This window comes from Pogoniulus pusillus, chromosome 10 (genome assembly GCF_015220805.1).
Source record: "Pogoniulus pusillus isolate bPogPus1 chromosome 10, bPogPus1.pri, whole genome shotgun sequence".
Taxonomy (NCBI): domain Eukaryota; kingdom Metazoa; phylum Chordata; class Aves; order Piciformes; family Lybiidae; genus Pogoniulus; species Pogoniulus pusillus.
The window spans coordinates 12,758,829-12,765,030 of NC_087273.1; the positions used below are offsets into that span (position 1 = coordinate 12,758,829).

General features: G+C 46.4%; 1 long non-coding RNA gene across 2 annotated transcripts in view; it reads right to left on the minus strand.

The window, feature by feature from the left end:
* Positions 1-2,447: 2,447 nt before the first annotated feature.
* LOC135178754 (uncharacterized) overlaps positions 2,448-6,202 on the minus strand; it is a 50,891-nt gene continuing 47,136 nt past the window's right edge. The window contains exons 12-13 of one of the 2 annotated variants that reach the window (XR_010303727.1): positions 5,068-5,291; positions 3,219-3,326 (exon numbers count right to left, since the gene is read on the minus strand). This is a non-coding gene — a long non-coding RNA (uncharacterized LOC135178754). Of the gene's footprint in view, positions 3,030-3,218; positions 3,327-5,067; positions 5,292-6,202 lie in introns of those variants that run through there. The other variant, XR_010303733.1, reaches the window with a different exon arrangement.

Here is a 6,202-nt window from a genome sequence, read left to right on the forward strand (position 1 = left end):
AATATATTAACTTTAATCACAGAATGTTAGGGGCTGGAAGGGTTTAACAGAGTGGTTTAGGTTGGAAGGGACCTCAAAGATCATCTAGTTCCAACCCCCCACCATAGGCAGGGACAACTCCTACTAGAACAGGTCACTCAAGGACTCATCCAACCTGGCCTTGAACATCTCCAGGGAGTGAGCATCCAGGAGGGAGCATCCACAACATCCTGGGCAATCTGAGTCAGTGTCTCACCACCTTCGCTGGAAAGAACTTCTTCCTAACATCTAGTTTCAATCTGCCCTCTGCCAGTTTAAACCTATTACTTCTCATCCTGTCATTACAAGACCTTGTAAATGTCTTGTAGGCCCTTCTGTAGGCCCCCTGTAAGATTCACCTTGAACCATATCCCTATGCACCACATTTTGCTGTTAATGAATTTATAGAAACATTATTTAATTATCTTTAGCAGCTGTAGCTAGGTTAAGCTCTAGCTGTGCTTTGTCTCTCCTAATTTCACCCCTACATAGTTTCACTACACCTTTATAGTCCTCATGAGAGCCCTGGCCCCTCTTCTAAGGGCCATAGAATCAACCAGGTTGGAAGAGACCTCCAAGATCATCCAGTCCAACCTAGCACCCAGCCCTAGCCAGTCAACTAGACCACGGCACTAAGTGCTTCATCCAGGCTTTGCTTGAACACCTCCAGGGACAGTGACTCCACCACCTCCCTGGGCAGCCCATTCCAATGCCAATCACTCTCCCTGGCAAGAACTTCCTCCTAACATCCAGCCCATACCTCCCCTGGCACAACCTGAGACTGTGTCCCCTTGTTCTGTTGATGGTTGCCTGGGAGAAGAGACCAACCCCCACCTGGCTACAGCCTCCCTTCAGGTAGTTGTAGGCAGCAATGAGGTCCCCCCTGAGCCTCCTCTTCTCCAGGCTAAACACCCCCAGCTCCCTCAGCCTCTCCACATAGGGTTTGTGTTCCAGGCCCCTCATCAGTCTTGTTGCCCTTCTCTGGACACATTCCAGCACCTCAACATCTCTCTTGAATTGAGGGGCCCAGAACTGGACGCAGCACTCAAGGTGTGGCCTGACCAGTGCTGAGTACAGGGGAAGAATAACCTCCCTTGTCCTACTGGCCACACTGTTCCTGATACAGGCCAGGATGCCATTGGCTCTCTTGGCCACCTGGGCACACTGCTGGCTCATCTTCAGCTACTATCTACCAGTATCCCCAGGTCCTTTTCCTCCTGGCTGCTTTCCAGCCACTCAGTCCCCAGCCTGTACCGCTGCTTGGGGTTGTTGTGGCCAAAGTGCAGAACCCTGCAATTGGTCTTGTTAAATCTCATCCCATTGGCCTCTGCCCACCTATCCAGCCTGTCCAGGTCCCTCTGCAGGGCTCTCCTTTTGCTCTTGAGGTCCAGCCAAAGGTTCCTATGTAGCCAGGCTGGACGCCTTCCCTGCCGACTTGTCTTTTGGCACACAGGCACAGCCTGCTCCTGTGCCTTTAAGACTTTCTGCTTGAAGTGAGTCCAACCCTCCTGGACTCCTAAATTCTTAAAGTGTCTCTTTAGATGGTTGTACCTAATGGTGGTCACAGCATTTCACGTGGCATCCTCTGGAAATTCCACCAAGCAGCCTCCCGCACGGCGCTGCTGTGTTAACACTCCTGGGGTTACACCAATGGCTACTTCTTTGGTCCTGTTCTTTTGTGCCATCAAGTCTGCCTGAGATGAGAATAATTGAAATCCTTGAGCATTTTAGAACCAGTTTTCCTCCCTGTTAGCTACTTTCTTGGACTGACACTTGACTTATTTGCTAGCAGCTGTTTTATGTAAGGTCAGCTGTTATTGGCAGTGTTAAGATTTGGTTACCTCTGTGAGAAGCCCAGGACTTACCCCTGATTGGAATAGATCTGCCAAAATAGTTGTGTTGCCACACTTCAGAATCTGTGACTTACCTAACACCTGTGGACACCAGGCCATGTTTTCTGAAACCACAGACTCTTCTTGTACCTAACTCCCAAAGAGCTGCACAACCCTCTCAAAGGCTGCCAAGGGGTGCAAAGCCCTGACTTGGTTCTGTGGCATCCCTACTGCCAGAGAAGCTGCTGTGATGCAAAGCCAAACGGGCAGCACTCGGGAACCAGGGTCACATTCGGTGTCAATTTCAAAGTTTGTCTCTTGTGGTGTTATTTTTTTCCTGCTGATAGCACTGGCGGAGAAGAGGAGCAAGGACCATGTGTTCTTGAATCCTTGGCAGGGATTTTGAGACCACAAGCCTGGTCTCCTTTTAACTGCTTTCGCTTGGAGAGGTCCTGCGATGCGGCGGAATTTCTTTCTTCTTCCTATCTGCGTTGGCCGAAGCACGGCAGAGGAGCTTGCAGAGGCACCCCTCCTCAAGGAACACTATCTGATTTGTAAGCATTCCTAGAGGTTAAGGCTGGTGGCTATCAAGAAAGCAAATACTTCACGCAAGGGTAAGTCCTCTAATTGTGTTTGTGTTGAATAGTTGCCAGATCCCCATGTCAGGATGTCTGCAGTCACGGCTCTGATCTCACCATTCCTTCCTCGGCCGTTGCACAATTGTGTTGCATGTTTGTGGTAGAGGAGAAAGCTGGAGAGCTGGGCTCTGAAACCATCTCAGGGAAGGAAGCCATGTTTTATTTTAGTTGCTTGGCTTGGATGAAAGCCTGTAGGAGATTGAATAACATAACCCCCCCCAATAATGTGGCCCATTTGTGGAAACCAAACCTGGTCTTCTATACAGATATGTGAAGTATGAGGTTTAATAGCCAGGGTGGAAAAGGAAATGTCAATGAAAATGTATTCCCTGGTGTAGTAGAAGTCCTAAGGTCCACGGGTGATAAGTTATTGCTTGGTTCATCTTGGCATCTCACCCGTGGTTGCAGAGTCTGTTGGGCTCAGGCTCGTGGATGTAATGAGGGATCTTTGGAAAAGTGGTTGTGAATCTGCTTCCCTGATGGAACACTTCAAAGTTCCTTTGTGGCAGACAAGCGAGACAAAACAGTGACAAATAACAGGCTGTGAAAGAAGGAAGAAAACCATAGATGCTAAAGTCTCCTAGTATTGGAGAGAGAAGGAAAGACTTAACTCCTTCCAGTCAGAGCAGAAGAGTTCTGGGGACTCTCAGCACATATAAGGGTTACACAAACATCAAATTCCTGAAAGAAGACAGCAGTTGCCTCAGCCACAGAAATGTTTGTTAAAAGTAATATCCTGATTAGTCTCAGAGCCATAAATCTTTTTCTGATGATAGAGTTATGCATTTCTCCTGCTTGACTAGAGCAAGGCAAATTTCACAGGAGTCTAATTTTCCTCCTGAAGAAAACAGTAAGAGGTTGGGTTAATCTATGACCATCATGTCATCTCACACCATAAAATACAGTGCTCTGGTAGCAGTGCTCCAGGAGGATGTCACTTCCACTTCCTAGACTAGAAAGTGGAGAATTATCCAGAGCAATAAGGAGCTTGTATAAATAATACTGGGGAAATCAGAAGTTAATCTGAATACCAACTCAATCTAATCAGCCTAAGTAGCTCCCTGCCAACTGCTCTATTACCTGAAACAGGGGTCAACTGATACACATCAGCCAGTCCTCTCATTAAAAGAAAACCCCAAACAACCACCACAACCAACCAAAAACCCCAACAAACCCCCTTCATCTCAGAATCTCAAATTCCATTGTTCCTGATAAGCACCAACCAGTTCCTTGTCTCTTATTTGCAGTTCATATCCTGAGCTACAGAGATTTGCTGTTAGAGATAAGGCTATGGAGAAATGAAGGCATATTAAATATGCATGTTGCAACTTGCTAACCTCTCCCATGCTGCTGTGCCTGATGTGGTACATAGAGGTGGTCAGTGAGTCTGCACAGGAGTCTGGGATCTGGCCCTTTGTTTAACAGCATTAGCTCAGACAATGTTAATGAACTGTCACCATTTGAGAACAATATGCCTTTTTCACAGTCAAGTTAGAATCATAGAATCAACCAGGTTGGAAGAGACCTCCAAGATCATCCAGTCCAACCTAGCACCCAGCTCTAGCCAGTCAACTAGACCATGGCTATCCTTCCCTATCACCTTACCCGTTACAGTGAAAGAAAAAATCCTGTTTGAATGAGCCACAGGTAAATTAAATTTAAATCAATTGTGTGAATGAGGGTAGAGATCTCCAGAAGAGCTGACTTGTAGCAGCTTGTGTATGCTTGTAGTCATGGAAAGGCTAAGAGTAAGTCACTCAAACTTGTTTCAGTGAAATATTTTCCTGCTAAGAAATTACATTACAGGATCACAGGATGTTAGGGGTTGGAAGGGACCTCCATGGATCATTGAGCCCAAAGCCCCTGCCAGAGCAGGACCATACAATCTAGCTCAGGTCACACAGGAACACATCCAGACAGGTAATGAAAGTTTCCAGAGGAGCTCCACAACCTCTCTGAGGAGCCTGTTCCAGTGCTCTGTCATCCTTACAGTCAAGAAGTTCTTCCTCATGTTGATGTGGAACTTCTTGTGCTGTAGTTCATACCCATTGCCCCTTGTCCTATCACACAACTGAGAAGAGTTTGTCCCCTCCCTCTGGACCCCCCAGCCCTCAGATATATATAAACATTGATTAGATCCCCTCTGAGTCTTCTTTATACCAGACTAAAGAGCCCCAAGTCCCTCAGCCTCACAGTATCACAGTATCATCAGGGTTGGAAGAGACCTCACAGATCATCAAGTCCAAGCCTCTCCTCACAGGGCAGTGCTCCTGTCCCTTCATCATCTTGGTAGCCCTCCCCTGGACTCTCTCCAATAGATCCCTATCCCAGCTGAACTGGGGAACCCACAACTGAATGCAATATTGCAGATGTGGTCTCACTAGGGCAGAGTAGAGGGGGAGGAGAATCTCCCTTGATCTGCTGGACACACTCCTCTTAATGCAGCACCCAGGACTCCATTGGCCTTCATGGCCACAAAAGTACATTTTGTCACATTGCCATTTTTGTTAAAGTGAGAAATGAAGAGAAACCTGTCAAACTGATTAATTTAGATTCTTAGTTGTGGCAAACAGATTTACCATTTCATGTTCTGTTTCTCAGTGAGTTATAACTCATTTTTCTTTCCAAGCACACACTCTCCTTCTGCTCTTTGCTTTTAATTTCAATGAGGAAAATAAGAAGATGAGGGAGTTTTGATTTTTTTTTCCCATGTAAAATGCCAAGACATCAGTGAAAGAGAACATTTTATGCATCTTTGAGAAGTCAGATGTCTGCTACTGAAGAGGAAATAATGCTCCACTCCCTGCCAAAGAAAGAAGAGAAAGAATAAGAGAACAGGTGTAGCGAATGGGCCAGACTGAAGTATCACGGGAGAATTTCAAAGCCACAGATGAATTTAGCTGCACCATTTTTGAGGGGTATAAATGAGTGCTGTTTACTTTGATTTTCTGAAGTTGGAAATTATCTGCTTCAATGTAGGCTTTGGGGAGAAGGGCACTTGGAATAATTGTAGACATTCAACATTAGTGTGTTACAACCACCTCAAATGACAAGGATAAAGGCCACTCATGCTCCAATTTTCCACAGACAGTGTAGCAGAGAATATTACCAAGCCTTGTCAGTGAGAAGGAGGAATAGCCTTGCTTACAGCTCAGCTTTTTTCATCTCAAAATTGTCTTTGAGTGAGAAGCAAGGTCTGGGCATTTGTCCCAGCCAGATGACATTACAGCATCACCCAGGCTGGAAAAGGTATCCGGCAACATCCAGTCCAGGCCTATAACCTAACACCATGACATCAGGTAAACCATGCCACCAAGAGCCACATCCAATCTTTTCTTAAAGACCTCCAGGCATGGTGACTCCACCTCACTGGGCAGTCTGCTCCAGTTCCTATTCACCTGTTCCATGAAGTGCTTCCTAACATCCACCCTAAACTTCCCCTGGAGCAGCTTCAGACCATGCCCTCTTGTCCTGTCACAAGTTGCCTGAGAGCAGAGCCTGACACCCACCTGACTGCAACTTCCCTTCAGGTAGCTGCAGAGAGTGATATGGTCCCCTCTAAGTCTCCTCTTCTCCACTACCTCTTTTTTCCCTCTGGTCTAACTGAACTTTTGCTCCTACCTACACTCCCTGCTGCATTTGTTTATTTAAGCTGGCAAACAATGAGTTTACAGTCATGTAAGACTGTATCTTCATGCACAAAAGCATGATGGT